At 44.0% G+C, this 17447-nt stretch overlaps 1 protein-coding gene across 5 annotated transcripts in view; it reads left to right on the top strand.

Annotated features, from left to right (window-relative positions):
- Positions 1 to 1358: 1358 nt before the first annotated feature.
- LOC141760236 (actin-binding protein WASF3) overlaps positions 1359 to 17447 on the top strand; it is a 140657-nt gene continuing 124568 nt past the window's right edge. For 3 of the 5 annotated variants that reach the window (XM_074622876.1, XM_074622875.1, XM_074622874.1), the window contains exon 1: positions 1435 to 1593. The gene's annotated coding sequence lies outside the window, so the exon portion shown is untranslated. Of the gene's footprint in view, positions 1594 to 1801; positions 1868 to 17447 lie in introns of all 5 variants that reach the window. The other 2 variants (XM_074622873.1, XM_074622872.1) reach the window with 2 other exon arrangements.

Here is a 17447-nt window from a genome sequence, read left to right as displayed (position 1 = left end):
GGCCCTCAGCGGCTCTGTCCGCTCACCCATGATGCTCGATGGAGTGGGCGGTGGCTTCGGCTATCACCGGTAACAGTCGCAATACTTCGAATACGCATGCGCCGTGACACCTATTTGCTGCATCCCCTGGTTCGTTTGAGCTGCGTCAAGCTAGCGAGAGGTACTACAAGAAATACTAGCAGAGAAGGCATTGAACGTTCAATATAAAGTAGCGCTAAATTATGATTGTACTATTGAACAATTGTACCTCTGTATTAATGTGCACAATGACTGTGATGTGATAATTAGGAGAGGTGCTGTTAGTATTATGTGTAGCAGTAGCACTATGTTGGTGCTCATTAACGTTACAAACAAATCGGTTCAGCCTCACTTCATCCACAATACTTCATCCACAATACTTCATCCACAATACTTCAACCACAATACTTCATCCACAATACTTCATCCACAATACTTCATCCACATTACTTCATCCACAATACTTCAACCACAATACTTCAACAAAAATACAAACATTTACAAGCGAAAAGTGAGAAATGAAGTGAGATACACGGTTCAAATACTTGTGACCGTGTACTTGCGACCTAAGTCACTGTAGTTTTGAAAAAAACGTACAGATTTGATATACATTAAGTTGCTAGTTAATTAGGTACACCTGGCTAAAGCTAATGCAGTTTAATACAACAGTCCTACTTCAATACTAGCTTTACCTAGTTGAACCTAATAAACTGCTAACTTTCTGTATATTTGTTATATAACTAAAATAGAATATGCAAATATAGGTTAGGCTTAACTGAGCTGCACACCTTCAACATTAATGCAAGTATGTAATTAGTAAAACTTTCATCAACAGATTTAAGGAATATTTTTAGTTGTACCTCCTGTTGAAAAGGGACATGTGTCCTTTAAATAAAAAGCTTTCTACATGTTATATTTTAGTGCACAAAAAGTAGTCAGAGGTGGCCATGGTTGAGGAGAAACACCTTAGTAATATCTATGTTGTTTATTGAATTAATTTATATAAAATAAAAGGTATGTGTTTTGGCAGCGATGATACAGATAAACATGCAAAAGATATAATGGAGATAATTTGCAGCTAGTTAGGCTTTTAAATTCAGGTAAACATGACTACACAAGCTAATTAAAAATTACAAAACTGTTTGGAAACATCGTGTTCAAAAATAGTTTAAAATGTCTCATGTTATTCTTGTATATCTCCCCTTCTGTTTGGTACGTTTAATTGAGACTTTTATTTTGAAATGTAAACAGGAAGTGTTTTTTCTTTATGACAGGCTGCAGCTTGATGGTCGTCAGGTCGACGGACGCTGCCTTGGAAACCACATAAATCCAGTCCACGCAGCTGGGTCGCGAGCAGGGACCCAGATTTCCTCACTTCAAAGGCTTCCGCTCCTCTTCCTCCTCCTCCTCCTCTTCCTCCTCCTCCTCCTCCTCCTCTTCCTCTTCCTCTCCATCCATCCATCCATCCTTTGAGCTGTGAACATGGGCGAGCTGGAATGAACTGCAAAGCCGGAGAGAAGCAACCATTTGAATAAGCGAGAGAAGAAGGAGAAGAAGAAGGAGAGACCGCAGCAGGTAAACGTGCCTTTCTAATGGGCTGTAGCATGTGACAGCATGCAGTGCTGTGGACTCATGCCTCCTGTGGGAGCACGTACGGGAGGGAGGGCGCGTTTGTTATTGTTATTGCATCGCGCACACACGCAGAAAACACAATCCAGCCGCATCTACATGGAGGCAGCGGGTTGAGCTGCATGCCTGCTAATCAGAGCCCATTTCTCTGCAGGCTTCCAGCCGAGTCTTCCTCCCATCTTCTCTCCATTTTATCGTCGCTTGTACCGACGCTGCTCAGGTGTGTCTCCGCTCCTCCTGGAACAAAATGTCACCAGTTGGTTGAATGTGTCACAGGATTTGACAGAGAGCGAGCTTGTGGATGGATGTCGACTAGAAGGAGAGCAGTGGGGCTTATACGGGAGGTGTAGAGAGGATTAGTGTGTGCCAGGGACCCATTCTGTCTGTCTGTCAGTATAGTACTGCTAAAATAGCATGTTTTTCACATGGGATTTGGTGTAGAGCTCTACAGAATAAATAGCCTTAAATGTGGTTGTACCTGCACCCTATTCTATGCTAGAAATTCCTATAGGTATGTATATTTTTGGACATTCAGAATGCATTAAAATGGACAACATATATTATCTGAAATATATGTTAAATGTATTATTTTTGATCATGGATATGGGATAGTAGGCCCTCTGGATTTTTGTACTTGCCCATCTCTCTCTTGTGGCTCATTTCTCTGCTGCTGCTGGTGATGTTGCTCCTGTTGCTGCTGCTTACCTCTGCTAGTGGATTTCCTGCCTTCAGCTTGTAAAAGGCCTGCTGAAATTTACTTTATTATTTTATTAATTATACTTATAATACTGGAACAAGGGGCAAATGATACTGGTACAGACGCTGCAAATGTTGGGGAAAACTGTGAGAAATCAAGCACTTGTGTGTTTGATTTTCTGTGTCCTGATAATGAATCCAATATTGCAAGAAATCATGTTGTTTAATTCGGGTGTGTGTTAGTAAAGCAGCAGTGATCATAATCATTATAGGAATGAAAGTTTACAGCAGAGCCTATTTGTCAGATTTGATCATTCAGACTTGATTAGTCCATCGTAAGAAAATTAATTGGCAACCTTATTGGTAATCAATATAACTGTTTAATTCATTTATCAAACAAAATGCCTGATGTCATTTTCTCATATGTGAGCATTTGCTGCTTTTCTCTATTTAATCGCAATAAATATGTAATATCTTTGGGGTTCAGACCACTGATCGGATCAAATAAGCATTTTAAGATGCTGCCTTGGATCATGGGATATTGGGTCCAATATTTTCTGACGAAATAATCAGCAGATTACTGATTATGATTGATAGTTTCAGCTCAAATTCAGCCATCAAAGCAGGACGGCAAAATCCTTCTACTGTCATGTCATAATTTCATATTTATAAACCTCCTCCACTGATCTGAGCCCCCGTCAGAGTCAGATGTTCAGTAGGGCATCACTAAAATGAAAGTTAACACAATTTATTACACGGCTATGTTGAATATTCAATTCTGATTGGTCAATCACTGCGATCTGCGGTCTGTTATTTCTGTATAACAGACCGTTGCTATGTATAGCAGACCGTTGCTATGTATAACAGACCGTTGCTATTTATAGCAGACCGTTGCTATGTATAACAGACCGTTGCTATGTATAGCAGACCATTGCTATGTATAACAGACCGTTGCTATGTATAGCACACCGTTTCTATGTATAACAGACCGTTGCTATGTATAACAGACCGTTGCTATGTAGAGCACACCGTTTCTATGTATAACAGACTGTTGCTATGTATAACAGACCATTGCTATGTGTAACAGACCGTTTCTATGTATAACAGACTGTTGCTATGTATAAAAGACTGTTGCTATGTATAACAGACCGTTGCTATGTATAACAGACCGTTGCTATGTATAACAGACCGTTGCTATGTATAGCAGACCGTTGCTATGTATAGCAGACCGTTGCTATGGATGCCGTTCTAATGTCGGACTCTGGAGGACCGTTTTTGTGTCAAATTTGTTGATTTCTTCAGTACGTAGTCGTGTAATAAGCGGGATAATGTACAGCTAGCAGGTCATTGTTGTGAAATAAACCCCTTCAGGGCGATGAGAGACGCCTCTGCTTCGTATCTGGGTGCCGCATCATCCTGTCTGGGTTTATTTCCCAACAATGACCGGCTCGCTGTACAGTATCCGTTATGTAGGTTGTTGTCCAGCACTGCTGATTTTCCTAAAAAACTATCCGATCCAGAAAAACTGTTTTCAGAACTGTGTTAATATTTCCGGATTTTTTGACATAATAAACTGGGGAAAAAAGTTCGGAAACTTGTGTTTGGTCGATTATTTCTCTGTTTTTACAATGCTGATTGGCATTGTATTTTACATCATTGGAAAGCCTGTTTATTTACCTTCACAATGATGTCCAACTTGTAAGGATCATGCATTTGTGGGATGAGCAGCACAGCTGATTATGTGGGTAGCGCACAAGAAAAATTTGCCAAAATGCTCTGCCAATGCTAAACAGTGTATTCTCCTGTTGGTATTGATGCTTGTTTTGAGTTGTTTGGTGGATTGGATGATTGAACTCTCTATCAGTAACAAGGAACAAACAAGACATATTGGCAATTTTACACTTTATTCATTTAATACACCGTCAGGAGCCTCAGTAGAGGTGGAAGATCCATACGCAGCCACAACAGCCTGGCACCTCCTCCTCATGCTGGTCACCAACCTGGTCACACGTTGCTGTGGGATGGCATTCCATTCCTCAACCAGGATTCGTTGCAGGTCAGCCAGCATAGTTGTGTTGGTCACTCTAACACGTACAGCACGCCCAAGCTGATCCCACAAGTGTTGAATTAGGTTGAGGTCTGGACTCTTGGCAGGCCGTTCCATTCTCTCTACTCCTACATTTTGGAGGTAGTCTGTGATAACCCTGGCTCTGTGGGGGAGAGCGTTGTCATCTTGGAGGATGAAGTTAGGTCCCAGATTGTGGAGATATGGGATCGCCACTGGCTGCAGAATCTCATCCCGATATCTCACTGCATTGAGATGGCCTTCAATGATGACAAGCCTTGTTTTGCCAGTGAGGGAGATGCCGCCCCCCCACACCATGACACTGCCCCCACCAAAAGCTGTTTCTCCATCGGTGCAACAATCAGCATAGCATCCTCCACGTCGTCTCCATACTTTGACCCTGCCGTCCAACTTTGGCAGACAGAACCTGGACTCATCACTGAACATGACATTCCCCCACATGTTCAGGTTCCATTGTCTGTGTTGTTGACACCAGCGCAAACGGGCCTGACGGTGAAGGGCAGTCATTGCAGGCTTCCTGGTAGCCTTATGAGAATACACTGTTTACCATTGGCAGAGCATTTTGGAACATTTTTCTTGGGCGCTACCCACATAATCAGCTATGCTGCTCATCCCACAAATGCATGATCCTTACAAGTTGGACATCATTGTGAAGGTAAATAAACAGGCTTTCCAACGATGTCAAATACAATGACCATTAGCATTGTAACAACAGAGAAATAATCCACCAAACACAAGTTTCTAAACTTTTTTTTCCCAGCATATATTGAGGCAAGCTCTCTTGCTTTGTGGTTTAAGTAGAGCATCAACTTTAGTTAAATACTTGCAGGGCAGCAGGTTGGTGTAATAAGTCCTTCTGCAGGGTGAGGGTTCAAAGTCAAACCCCTTTCATGCCAAGTGGCTGCCCTTCAGAAGTGCCCTTGAGCAAGGCATTGAATCCTCCCCAGCTCCTGTATTCCTACTACGAAACCAGTTCAACATACCCAGGGTATCTCCTCCTTATCTGGCTCAACTAACCCTAACAACCACGATACCGCCAAACGGTCCTACGGTAAATCAACCCAAGGTTTCTCTATCTGACTATGAGCGCGCTCACATGAAAGGGCGGTGTTTGCAGCATGTGACCAATCACAGACATGGACAAGTCTACTGCCAGCAGAGAGGCACATTTTACAAACAAGGAGCAAACTATAATATTAGACACATACAAAGAAGTTAATCACAGAATCACTTCTAGTAACACAGTTGAAGCTGTTAAATGCAGGAAGGACAGCTGGCAAAAGAATAATTATCGATGTGTGAATGAGTAAATTAACAGATTTACAGTGTTAATTTAATGGAACACTTAAAAGTTAGATATAGTCGTCTAGATGGGGCAGTGATATATAAATAGCTTTCAGAATATAATGGATGAATAGATTATACTTCATTATATTTAGCAATGAAGTGGCGTGTATAAGTATTTCAACCTTCTTTAAGCTGCGTCTCCGTCTCTGGCGGTGTGAAACGGACTTGAGATCAAGTAAAAAAATAAATATAAAAACATAATTGAAAGCGGTAAACACCCACAGCATAAATCCAGCTGTTCTTCCTGCATCTGTCAGTTTAAACTGTGTTGATTTCAGCCTGATTATGACGTGATGTGTGTAATATCATACGATCCGCGCACTGAGCTCTGATTGGTCAGTAGGCTGTGCTTTTATACAAGTTGATCTCTAACCTGTTCCAGAGCAGGTTACGTGTTCAGCATTAGTTACCATGGCGCTCTACCCCGGTAAGAAGTGAACCACCATCGTAGGACGTTGTTGTTGTTGTTCTTTTTCTTCTATTTCTTCTTCTTCTCTGAATAATATACAATAATACAAATTTCCTATTATAGGCCAATAATGTATGGGGCCCGAGATATAGTATATATATATATATAAATATATATATATTGTGCATCCCCAGTTGTAACAGTCCTTGCTTGATGGCTAAAAACAAATTCACGAATTGTGGAACAACTTTTGTCCTCTTGACATTTCACCTCCTCGCTGTGTTTTTTCGACGCTGTATCCACCATTTTTGTGGCTTTCTCTTCAATGCCTGCTTACAATCTGGCACCTGGTTGCTACGTTTTCATTGAGGTTGACGTCCAGAAACGTCCCGAACACAGCAAAATGAAAAGAAAAGAGAGATCCAGACACAGCCACACACTTCTAGTGGGTCATTAGTGATGATTTCTGTATGAGTCTATTTGTTGTTTTTTAGGAGAATCCTACTCATTGTACCTTTAACAAATTTACTGGGTCCGGTTCTGTGAAGAGCAACTGTGTCCTTTCAAGTCTAGACTGCAGCCTGGGCGAACAGTGATTAGATAATAGGTTTTGTGTGTGTGTGCTGCTGTACAGTACAGAGTTGTATTCATAAGAGACAGTGCTCAGACAAGCTTGCACTGATTCCTTACATAAGCGAATCATCGAGGAAGGAGGGCAAAGAAGGCTGAATGCTCAATAAGCATAACCGTTTAAACGGGGACGCAACAAAGGGCATACTGTATTTATGTTGATTTAAAGCTACTTTTAGATTCACACACAGGAATTTGTAGTTTGCCTTCATTTACAGATTTTATTTTCTGCCCTGTCCACAACCTTCCATAGGGATCACTAGTGATAATACACTTTTAATCAGCTCATTAGTACAAATACTCACAGGCATAAATCCCATTGTTGACACTGGTTCTGAAACTATCAGTTTTCCAAATTAATTTTGGAAAATCTGTTTATTCACTTACTTGCCAAAACTAGATGAGAAGATGGATAACACTCTCATGCCTGTACGGTCAATATAAAGCTACAGCTAGCAGGTGATTAGCATAGCAATACTCTCCATAATCACAACTTGTTTTCTATATCTGTTTGTGTACAGATGAAACAAATCAGATAATGATATAACATGTAGAGGTGCTGGTACAGTAGGTGGAGCTACAGTATGCTAGTGGTTTATGCTAGGTTAAGCTGATGGCCTGCTGGTCCTAGCTTTCTATTTAGTGTACAGACATGAGACATTAGACATGAGTAGAGCTGCAACAATTAATCCATAAGTTGTCAACTATTAAATGAATCGCCAACTATTTTGATAATTGATTGATTAATCGGTTTGAGTAATTGTTTAATAAAACAAGTATACATTTTCTGATTCCAGCTTCTTAAATGTGAATATTTCCTGGTTTCTTTCCTCCTCTATGACAGTACACTGAACATCTCTGAGTTGTGGACAAAACAAGACATTTGAGGATGTCATCTTGGGCGAGTGTCCAACAGACCTTGTGGGTTTGTCGTTGGTGTTCTAGCTGTGAACGTACAGTAGGTGTAACAGACAGTGTGTGAACAGTTTATTTGTCGGTGGATAAATGCTACGAGGCTACAACTCCTCCACTCCGCTCAAGTGAGCCGGAGAGACCGGAGCCAACTTCCTGTATCCTGCAACTCCGGCTCCACCTCTTAAAGTCATATTTAAGAGGAGTAACTCTGCTTTGCTTTCAAATAGTGACTAATGGACATCAGGTGATATCTTTCCTTCGGTCTTAATAATCAGTTGGGACAGGGTTGCCAATGAGGAATACTCTCTAGTATCAAACTAGCTGGATCACTTTGGCTTCTTCTCTTTGTGCTTCAATTCTGTCTGTTTCTTTTCTTTTTTTTACTCTTTCTGATGCAACGTTTGTGTAAAGGAAACCTATTGTGTTTGTGCAGCGCCCTGATTTTGAATGTGGGCTGATTGTGACGGTTGATGGATATCAGGGTAGCTTTTGGTGACTTTATGCTTGCAGTTGAGGTTTAGGCTCTTAATTTCAGGGAGTAAATACATAAATGTCCACTGTATAATTTGAGAAATGGATGTCTGCCAGCTTCATCTTCATGCTGTGTGTGTTTTGGCCGTCCGGCACCTTGCAGAGTGAGATAGAGATTTAAAGCTGCTGGTGTATTTATTCTGAGCTGGGAGGATGATTAGGATTCCAGAGGTAAGCGGTGTGTTTCACAGCAATCTGTATTTCAGGAGTCATCCGTGCTCTGTCCCTGGGTACAAGGCACATATGCGGATACGTTTTCCAGATGTACCCCCCCCCACTGTTCTGTTACTGAGCCTCCAGCCCTGGCCTCCTCTCCGAACCAGATCTGGTCCATTTCTAAACTGTTCCAGGTGAAAGGAAGTGGGATGTGATTGTGTTATTCAAACAAATCTCTGCCTTCCTTTTCTGATTTTCCCTTGGACACATGGTCAGCGCGTCTGGTTGTGGCTAATGGTTTGAATTAGCTCTGAAGACACACAGCAGCCTCTTCAGGGTGCACTCAGACTGAGTGATGTGGCCACTTACAGATCCACTCCGGGCCTATTCATAGTTTGAATAACCATCTGACACATTGAATGTCTGTCATGAGTCTTTCATACAGTATATTTCACTCTGTTCCCATTGAAAGAGGGTATAGTTATAGAATAATGCTCACAGTGAAAGCCAGTTTGAAAATCTCCTACTCTACTGAGATGAATGGGCTCAGAACAACGCAGCAGTTTTCATTAGCTTTACTGTGTGCCATCAGAATAACTTGAAAGATGTTATGAAACTGTACACATAGTGACTTTAATGTTGCGAATGAATATCTTACTTACCATGCTTTTTGCGTCTTCATCTCAACCTATAGTGTTTAGTCAGAAAGTAAAACAACTATCAACCCTTTAGTGATGATCTATACGCTGAAATGACAGGAGGAATCAAACACTGATAATGTGGCAGATACATTTTATTGTCTCTTGCCGTCTCAGTCAAAGACAAACCTGCACCGACGGACACAATCAGAAACCTTGATAATGTTATGATTATAATATTATGACAACTATTAAATTAATCCCCAACTATCTTGATAATGGATTCATCGGTTTGAGTCTAAATTCTCTGGTTTCTTTCCTCCTCTCTGACAGTAAACTGAGTATCTTTAAGAAAGTTGAGGACGTCAGCTTGGGCTTTGGGAAACACTGATCAACATTTTTCACCATTTTCTGCCATTTTATAGACCAAACAACTAATCGATTAGTCGAGAAAATAATCCTCATTCATAAATCCCTCCCCCTCCATGTTAGTGGATGAGACATGGGCCAAACAAAAAAGTCAAAGTACACATTTAATAAAATCTTTTTCCCGAAGATGGTTTCTGTCATTTTAGGTAGTTCTTATCACGCTGATCTTCAAGTGTTTGTTTTTCTGATCAGTTTGGTTTTAATGAGTTATTTGATGCTATAAAAAGGAGGTGAGATGTCATGATTGACGGCTGTGATTGACAGCTGCTCTGAGTGAAGTAGTCACAGCCGGAGGCTCGAGAAGAGATGTAACTTAAACTTTCCATAACCGTCACCAGTCTGTGTAACAGTACATGTGTCAATATGATCATAAATGTATTTATAGAGATATTATGGCTAGTTGTTGTGTCTTTCTAGCCAAACAGCTACCGTGGTGCTAACGTAGCAGCTAGGTGGCTCACGCTACCAAGCTGCGGCTCTGCTCCACTCTTGATTGGCTCTGCAGGTGTATGGGCGGGACCTCAACCTCATGGCTCCACCGTCCGATCACTACTGGGCAGACTCTGGCTCCAAATAAGTCAATATCTGAATATGGCAACTCCCATATCCAGGATAGTTTGGCTTCACCTTTGTACAGCGGGAGGAAGTGTAGACATCCATCTATATAAAAACTCTCTGGATAAAACATGCAAACCAAACCAACTGATGCAATAGTAGAGAAGTGTATAGAAGTATACTAAACATTCATTGTTAGAACAGTGATGCAAGAGGAAGCATTACAGTACACAGGGAATAGTGTAGACCATGTACTGAGCAGACATTTTACAGCAGCAGTTGAATTGCATGTTATAGATGTTAAATACACCATTTCCTTTGATTTTCTTTCTTATGTGTATCTGCTGATATTCCAAGTGCATGAACTCTATCATGATTTATGTTTCTTACTTTTCCCAAGTCCATTTATCATGAAGTTACTTCTGCATCACAACCCTTCAGGTTCAGACAGGACGGGGAAACTCTTCAGCATCATTGCTGTGAGGGAGTTTCTATTTGGTAAAGCTGCTGGGGACGTTGGCAGGCTGTGTTTGTGTATCATCGTTCTTCCACCTGGTCATCTGACCCTGCTGCTCTAACCGCGTCAGCTTTTGTTGTTTTATTCTCGGTGGGATGATCCAAAGTGCAACCAAGGCTGGTCTATTGACGACGCATCGGCGTGGGTGTTTTCCTTTGTACAATGACAGCGAACAGCTCGCTGTGCACCTCAGTCTGCTGCTGCTTTGTGTCTGTCTGTGCTTTGTGGACATCTCTAAGCCAAAAAAAATTCTTCAATGCTGCTGTGTGAGATTTATTTCATAAAGACACACACACACTTAATTCTCTCTCTCAACATCCATGTCTTCATCCGTTTATTTCTACCCGAGGAAGTCCACCTTATTCAGCGATTTCTAGGCTTGTTCATTGTCGAGGTGATCGATAAGGCTTCCTTGCCGTGGCGATGGTTGCTAGGAGCAGCTTTAGGGTGTTCACATGAAGGAGGTGCTGCAATCGATCCAGCGTTGACCCCGAGCTTCAGATTGAGTGGGTGATTGAGTGTGTGCTGTGTTAACTGGTGTGATTAAAATGAGGGAAATTGAACTGGGAGCTGGTATGACCACATCTTCAACATGATACTGGTATTGATTCCTGTGGTGGGAGTGTAATCTCCATTTCCTCCACCACAGGGAGGTCAGGGTAAGGGTGGCTTGCTCACTTGAGTAGAGTGGATGCTTACAGACTCTCTATCTTCTAGCCAGTCCATCTGCACATCAGTATGTACAGTCTCTGTATGATGATTATGAAGTTATGATCATTATATTATAAAGACCATAGTTGGGTCTCTGAGCTCTGGAGGGAACCAGAAGTGGACGTAGTCACCATGACGTCACCCATTTGTTTGTGGTTTGGTTGTGTTTTGAAGCCTCAAGTTCAGTATTTTAGCCGTCGCCATCTTGTTTTTGTACAAGCAGTAGTGACAGAGAGGGTGGAGCTACAAACAACCCAACGCTGAATAAGAAGTGAATTTAGTGAAGTGAAAACACACTGTGAAAGGGTTAAAGTTGTAAGATGAAAACACGGACAACTGATATGACAAAAATGTCATGTCACCATTTTTTCAGGCAGGATCTCGATCCAAAAACTTTTCACCATTTCTTTTTCATGCTGGTTTTAAAGACAATTTTGCAAGTTACTGAACATTACAACCAAACTAATTTCCCCTTTTAAAAAGAATCCAGCCCTATAAGCAAATAAAACATAAGGACACAAATAACAGATCATTAAGGACAAACAATTCTGCAAAATATGAACATTCAACAAGAATTTAGACTTGCTTTAGACTGTTGCATAAATCCCATCCCAAAATAAACATTGGTTTCAAAAGGTAAACAACACCACTCAAGTAAAGTGCACTCTTGCTACATACCATTAAAGGAACTGAATAGTAAGTCAGGTAGCTTATTAGACAGATCCACAGGTGGAATATAGACAGCTGTAATAATTCCTACTGGTGGCTCTCTCTGCAGATAGAAGGGTCCACACATCACTGACAGAGCCTCTAAATCAGGGGAACAGTGACTGTCAGTGATTTGGCTGTTTGTACACCAGCCATTATGCACATCAATACAGAGTCCTCCCCCGTTGCTCTTACTGTACCGCAGCACAGCAGCGTCGGGTATCAGCGGGTGAAGCCAGGTCTCCGTTATTAACATCACGCAGCAGACCCTGACTGCCTTCTGTAGCTCCAATTCGTCCATTTTGTGAACGATGGATCTGGCGTTAGACAGAAAGATGCTTGGTAGCGGTGGTTTGTGTGGATGCTTCTTTAGCCTAGCCAGCAGCCCCGCCCGGCAGCCCTGCCTGCTTCCTCTATCTACGCCGCCTACGTTGCTTCTCGGAGCCGATAACAATCCACGTAGACCTCGGGGATCGGGACATGTCCGCCAGTACGTTGCGCGTCCTTTGAAAGTGGCTTGTAACGGCGGTACTGTGCTGTAATCCCACGTTGATTAAGTCTTGACGACTATACACATACTTTGCCTGACAAAACTCGACAAGCAAATCCAGCATTCAGACAAATAAGGACCAAACTAGGAAGCACATGAACACATCGCAAAAGGCTGTCTGAAACACGATGAATCAGAAAAATCATTATATTTAGTGATGGTTAACGCTGCATCTTCTCCTCTGCTGTCAAAGCTCTCCACTCACACCAACACGCAGTCAGTCAGTCTGTGAACAGCTGATCAGAGAGGCCGCGGTGGAGACGGCTACAACTACTCGTTACTGTAAGTTCAATGAAACTTTGCAAGTGTAAAGCCAAGACACGTTATCATTACACCTGTTCAACAAGCATGAACATGATGAAACTGTTAAACATGGAGGAAAGCAACGTTTCAATCTGCTCTGTCTGCAGTCTCTCATCCACCTCCGCTTTAGACAGGCACAGCGCGCTAGCTCGGCGGCTAACAGTGAACTGTAAACACGTGTAAGTTATATAGTTGAGTTGTGACTGACTTTAGTTCCCTCTAGTCAGCAGTGATCTGACTTTAGTTCCCTCTAGTCAGCAGTGATCTGACTTTAGTTCCCTCTAGTCAGCAGTGATCTGACTTTAGTTCCCTCTAGTCAGCAGTGATCCAGTGTTTGTGTCCGGGGAGTTTATTGTGAAGCAATGGAAGTGCGTGAAGCGGTGATGTGCTGCAGACTGAACCTCTGTGGTATTCATTTATTACCTTCGGAGCAGCGTCACCCTCGGCTACACCAACTAAAACTAAAGCTGGCAGTAGGCTGTGTAGTCTCACTGTTTAGGTTAGTTTGTCACATAGCTTACTAGTAAACTGATCAGCTGGCTGAAACCAAACAGCTCCTCTTCCCTTTATCAGCCCTAATGTTACTGCAGCAGAGGGAGGAGGACAGAGGACAGAGGACAGAGGACAGAGGACAGAGGACAGAGGACAGAGGACAGAGGACAGGAGAGCAGAGGACAGAGGACAGAGGACAGAGGACAGAGGACAGAGGACAGAGGACAGAGGACAGGAGGAAGGACTGATACTGACTGATTCAAGATTCAAGATGTTTATTGTCACGCCGGTTGTACAGGTACAAACGTGTGAAATACTTTTCGCTAGGAAGCTCCATTAAATAATAAATTATATTACATTTACATTACAATTATAAAAGGAAATACTTTATACAAGGGCATATTAAGAACATATGTATTAACAATATATACAGTATATACAGTATAAGAAATATTTTTGTGTAAGAATGTGTCAAATTAATTATAGATTTAAAAGTCTGATGGCCTGGGGGAAAAAACTGTTCCTCAGTCTGCTGGTGAGAGTCCTGGGGGTCCTGTATCTTCTACCAGAGGGCAGGAGGGAGAACAGGCTGTTGTGGGGGTGTGTCGTGTCCTTAATGACCCTCAGGGACTTCCTGAGGCACCGCTGGGTGTAAAGCTCCTGCAGGCTGGGCAGCTCGCACCCGGTGATGTGTTGGGCCGAGCGCACCACCCTTTCCAGCGCCTTACGGTCCACGTTGGTGCAGCTGCCGAACCAGGTGGTGAAGCAGCCTGTCAGGAGGCTCTCTATGGTGCCCCGGTAGAAGTCCCTGAGGATTTGCGGTTTCAGTCTGAAAGTCTTGAGTCGCCTCAGAGCGTACAGTCTCTGCTGGGTCTTCCTGACTACAGCGGTGGTGTGGGTGGCCCATGTCAAGTCCTTATGGATGTTGACACCCAGGTATTTAAAGGTGTCCACCCTCTCCACCGCTGTGCCGTTGATGGTGACTGGGGGGTGAGTGCAACCCCCCCTCCTGTAATCCACGATGACCTCCTTGGTCTTTGAGATGTTCAGGGAGAGGTGGTTGTTCTGACACCACTGTTCCAGGGTGGTCACCTCCTCCCTGTAAGCCATCTCGTCGCCATGGGAGATCAACCCCACAACTGCTGTGTCGTCCGCAAACTTCACGATGGTGTTTGAAGCTCTTGTTGCCACACAGTCGTGGGTGTAGAGGGAGTACAGGAGGGGGCTGAGAACACAGCCCTGAGGCGCTCCTGTGCTTAGAGTCAGTGAAGTCGAGGTGAGGTTGTTGATTCTCACCACCTGGGGGCGTCCCGTCAGAAAGTCCAGGATCCAGTCACACAGTGGTGTGTTCAGGCCCAGATCCTTGAGCTTACTGACGAGCCTAGAGGGCACTATGGTGTTGAACGCTGAGCTGTAATCCACGAACAGCATCCTCACATAGGTGTCCCTTCCTTCCAGGTGGGAGAGGGCGGTGTGTAGGACGTGGGCGATGGCGTCCTCTGTGCCTCTGTTTGGGCGGTATGCAAATTGTAGGGGGTCGAGTGTGGGGGGAAGCATGGGGCAGATTAGGGATTTAACCAGTTTCTCAAAACACTTGCTGATTATGGGGGTGAGGGCTATGGGGCGCCAGTCGTTTAAGCTGGTTACTTTTTGTTGTTTGGGGATGGGGATGATGGTGGTGGATTTGAAGCAGGTGGGGACAGTCCGGAGAGATAGTGACAGGTTGAAAATTGTTGTGAAAACCCCCGCCAACTGGTGTGCGCAGGACTTCAGGACGCGTCCAGGAATGCCATCTGGGCCGGCCGCTTTGCGTGGGTTGATACGCAGGAGGGTCCGGCGAACATCAGCCTCTGTGATGGAGAGGGGACGGTCCTGTTCTGCAACAGTCATGGGGGAGGGGTGTGGAGGTGGTGGGCAATCCAGGTTTTCAGCTGAGGGAAGGGGGTTGTCAGTGTTGGATGGTGTTGTCAGTGTTGGATGGTAGTGGTTGTAAGGGGGGGTTCTGATTGTCTGCAGGGGTGGGGGTGGGGCAGGACATGACACAGGGTCTGACAGAGGAGTCAAACCTGGCATAAAAATGATTGAGTTTGTCTGGGAGGTTGGGTGCTGTGTCTGTGATCTGTTGTCTGGGTCCTTTAAAGTCTGTCATGGTTTGGAGTGCTTGCCACAAGTGCCTTGGGTTGTTGGAAGTGAGTTTGGACTCCACCCGTTGTCTGTAGTCTCTCTTTGCCTGTTTGATTACTGTCCTTAAAGAGTAACGTGAATGTTTGTAGTCGTCTGGTGAGCCTGAGGTGAAGGCTGTGTTCCGTGCATTGAGGGCTGCACGGACATCACAGTTTATCCAGGGCTTTTGATTTGTCTTTGTCTTTATGGTTTTTGTGGGGACTACTTCCTCCGTGCATGTCCTGATGAAGCTGGTGACTGTGTCTGTGAAGCCACTGATGCTGTCGTTTGCAGTCCTGAACATCTCCCAGTCCACGTGATCAAAACAATCCTGAAGGATGGCGTCTGATTGGTCTGACCAACAGTGAACGGTCCTGTAGGCGGGGGCTTCACGTTTCAGTCTCTGCCTATAGGCGGGGAGAAGGAGGATGGAGGAGTGATCCGATTTGCCGAAAGGTGGGCGGGGGAGGGCTTTATAGCCGTTGCGGAAGGGTGTGTAGCAGTGGTCCAGTGTGTTGTCCCCCCGTGTGTTGAAGTGAATGTGTTGGTACAGTTTTGGGGAAATGTTCTTCAGATTGGCCCGGTTGAAGTCCCCCGCAACAATGAGTGCGGTCCTCGGGTGCGCGGTCTCCTGCACGTTAACTGCCCTGTGTAACTCCCGGAGCGCTCTGTCCGTGTCGGCCTGGGGGGGGATATAAACACCGGCGATGGTAACCGATGTAAACTCCCTTGGGAGCCAAAAAGGCCGACACTGCAGCATGAGGTACTCCAAGTCAGGGGAGCAGAAGGTGCCGATGGTCCTGATGTTCTGTTGGACACACCAAGTCCGGTTAACCATCAGACATACCCCTCCGCCCCTTGTTTTCCCGGAGAGCTCCTGGTCTCTGTCCGTCCGATGGACGGTGAAACCCGGGGGCTCAATGGCGTGGTCCAGTACCTCAGCTGATAGCCAGGTCTCCGTGAGGCAGATAATGTTACAGTTTCTGATGTCCGGCTGGAAACATATCCGCGCCCGCAGCTCGCACAGTTTGTTGTCGAGCGACTGCACATTTGCCAGTAACATAGTGGGGAGTGGGGGGCGATGAGCGCGCCGTCTCAGTCGAACCAGGACCCCGGCTCGCCGGCCTCTCCTTCTCTGTTGGGACCCGGACTTCGGTCGGACCCCGGCTCGCCTGTCTGTCCTCCTCAGTTCAGGAAAGAGAGTTAGATCCGGAGTGAGGAGGTCCCGGCTGTGGTGAATGCTCCTCTCTCTGATGTTCAGAAGAGTCTCTCTGTTGTAACTGATCCTGGGGGCTTTGTTATTGTTGTTGTTATTGTCGCCGTCGTCCATTCTTTGAAGTTGCTTTACTTAACTGATACTATAGAGCCTGAAACTATCACGAGACATAAAACTAGCAAAACTTAACAAAATAACATAAAACTGGCCTAATAATAAAAATTAATCTTTAAAAAAAACACTAAAATAACCTTAACATGTACGGAGCTCCTGGCATGTCGCCCTGTCTCTACGGCGCCATGGTAACCATCTGATGTCTGTGTTCTTCAGTCTTTATAAACTTCATTTAGTATTTTCATGTCAGGAATATAATTTATTTTATTAACATGTTAGATTGTTTCTAGTGAGATATTAAGGAGTTTATATGGTGACTTTGCTGTAGTAAACATTACTGTTGCTGCTCTAGAAACAACATTTAGCCCAGTTATATTTTAAATACACTATATGTATATGTATAGCTAATATGCACACTTAAAGGGACTATTTGTAACTTTCAGAAATGTCTTGTAAACAGCGACACCTGTGGCCATTAAATCAACTAAAGTCAGCGTCGGGCTCCCGCTTGCTCGCTCTACGTAGACATGAACGAGCATCGCTCAAAACAGTGAGGCGACACACGTCAGCTAAAAGCACAATATCACTCTATATTTCAGCTGCTTGGCAGTAATGTTAGCTGACCAGACGAAGG

This window comes from Sebastes fasciatus, chromosome 22 (genome assembly GCF_043250625.1).
Source record: "Sebastes fasciatus isolate fSebFas1 chromosome 22, fSebFas1.pri, whole genome shotgun sequence".
Taxonomy (NCBI): Eukaryota; Metazoa; Chordata; class Actinopteri; order Perciformes; family Sebastidae; genus Sebastes; species Sebastes fasciatus.
This window is presented reverse-complemented; position numbering and strand designations above follow the sequence as displayed.